Source organism: Saccostrea cucullata, unplaced genomic scaffold (genome assembly GCF_032062105.1).
Source record: "Saccostrea cucullata isolate Sc308-1 unplaced genomic scaffold, CSIRO_AGI_Scuc_v1 ctg15672, whole genome shotgun sequence".
Taxonomy (NCBI): domain Eukaryota; kingdom Metazoa; phylum Mollusca; class Bivalvia; order Ostreida; family Ostreidae; genus Saccostrea; species Saccostrea cuccullata.
The window spans coordinates 1-2,582 of record NW_026918087.1 but is presented as its reverse complement, the minus strand read 5'-3'; the positions used below and the strand labels follow the sequence as shown (position 1 = coordinate 2,582).

The following is a 2,582-nucleotide window of genomic DNA, read 5'->3' as shown; positions in this document are numbered from 1 at the left end:
TTCTACTCAGTTTCGCTGCAGAACTGCAGATCTCCGGGAAAAAAAAAATATATTTGACAGACCGGAGAGCTGCAGTGCCACCCGTTGAAAAAACTGTATATTTATTGCGCACAACAAAGTGCACTGTTTCTCGATTCTATTCTCCATGTTCTTCAAACTGTCACCTAAAAAAAAATTACTGACCGTGTGATCCTTATATATTCTTTCACTGCTTTCACAACAAAACATTTTTATAATTGTTGTTGATAGCCCTCCTGACCCTGGAATTGAGATGATCGAAAATTTCGTCTTTTTTATTTTTTTTTTTTTTTTAATATAAAATACTGCCATTTTGGTTTGCATGATAATTCGGTCTAGATAATGCGCTCCGTGCAGGTGTCAACTGCGAGTCGGAGAGTATTAATTTTGATAGAAAATTAAGTAAAAGTTAGCTTTTCGTAGTAAGAATTTGGAAGAATTAATCCAGGATCAAGCGCAAATTTTTGTGAGCAAAAAATATACAGTTTTTTTCAATTGCTGGCACTTTACAGAGCTCTCCTGTCAATATATTTTTTTTCGGACAATGTAGTCTCCTAGCCAGAATTAAATATAAAATCAACAAAACTTATTTCTCGATCGATGATATTTTTGGAAGTTTTAAAATTTGTAATTTTATATCTTTTATAAATATAAAATTTCACATCTCGAAATATTTTTGAAGCGTAAAAATCTAGCTATATCTATACTTTGAAAGTGCTCTTGACGCATTCGGCGTGCCATAGCTGAAAGTGAAAGTAGGCCAAAGCCAAAAGTCACTAATTCAGCACTAGTATACTAACCATCTGAATGGACCTACATCTCTGCTGTTTGTTGGATTCTTGGGCATTGTCATTGGCTGGGATTGTTGTCGTCGTTTTTCTTTTGTTATGGTAAGACGTATTGAATTAGATATGACAGAGGAAAGTTGTCCTAGAGATTCTAGGATTGCTGTATTTTGTAGCCTGCAGCTGTAGTAAGGTCTGATGGATTGTCACGTTATCAAATATGCAAGTAGATATGTGAAGTCATGATCTAGGTACTTGGATTTCTCCATGTCTTGAATAATATAATGTGTATACTTGATCTCAAAACTGATATACTGCATTAAAAGAAGACATAATCAATATATATACTGCTTAGAATTATTCTTATTTCATGTAATATATTAAGTTCAGTAAACCCTAAAATATCATTGTATCTAAGCCTATTTCTAATTTTCCATAGAAATTAAGAACTTTTAAAATTAAACAATTAACTCACTTTGAATAAAATGAATCTATAAAATATATCACAATGTGTCTTGATTTATGAAAAACAATCAATTTATCAGCCTAATATTTGATTAGTCTAGAATAGACGAGTTATTAGAATTGCTATATTCTGAGTCCAAACAATAGTGTAAAACTGACATGTATCAATAATTCATGTATGTATTATAATTGAATAAATATTACAGTTTGTATATTTCATGTTCATTGCTTAAATAAATATCTGAATTTTTTCAGAAATATCATAAGTTGTTTCATATAAATCTGTTTAAGATTTGTAAAAACAGTGATATTTGCTTGTTGTCAAACTTAGTTTACAGTAGACTGATGTTATTGATATTTTTGTAATAAGGAAAATTCCAAACTACATGAACAAGCTAAGTGCATTGCACAAATCTGGTCACCCTGTTTAAATAAAGTATAACATGAACAAGTATTTTATGTACATGTATTACATAATTGCACATTAATTTAAAAAAACAGGATTGATTAAAAATATATGTACATTTACTGCATGCAGAACATCATTTATACTTAATTATTTCTTTTTTTTTATTCCATGCATATTAGTAACAGGACATGGACTATTTAATACAAATAGAACTAATTATATAAGGCCTGAGTACAACTTATAAAATTTACTGTATATTTATTTTTCATATGATATTGTTATGATTATGATATTGCTAAAAAGTGACACAAGCTTGCCAATATTTGCAAAAACAGTATAAAAAAATTAAGTGTATTACAAATATACATATGAAAATAATGCATGCAGTCCTATCACATCTAAAGAAAAGCATATTTCATTATATTAAGTATTGGAAGGAGATCAGTGGCAAACAGAATATTAATTTAACACCCCCACCCACCCACACCCACCCCCTCCCAACTATTTTGCTATTTTATATTAATTAGCTTTTTATTTAGACTTCTTTTGATTCCCCAGGCTGCGGCGTCGAGAAGCGGAGGATTACCAGAGAAGGACGGGGATACCTGCCCCGGAGGGAATCCTTCCTCTGATAGGTCATCTTTACCAGGTCATCAAAATGGTGAGGAGGATCTAGAAGTTTGATACTTCACCGTTATCAATTAAATACAGCTGACCTTGAGTCCTATATACCAGACATCTACAACTGACCTTGAGTACTGTATACCAGACATCTACAGCTGTCCTTGAGTTCTGTATACCAGACATCTACAACTGACCTTGAGTACTGTATACCAGACATCACATCTGACTTTGAGTAATGTATACAAGACAACTGACCTTGAGTACTGTATACCAGACATCTA

General features: G+C 31.8%; 1 long non-coding RNA gene across 1 annotated transcript; it reads left to right on the top strand.

The window, feature by feature from the left end:
- Positions 1-696: 696 nt before the first annotated feature.
- LOC134243968 (uncharacterized) lies at positions 697-2,339 on the top strand. The gene is made up of 2 exons (XR_009987155.1): positions 697-908; positions 2,236-2,339. It is a non-coding gene; the product is annotated as an uncharacterized LOC134243968 (long non-coding RNA).
- Positions 2,340-2,582: the final 243 nt, after the last annotated feature.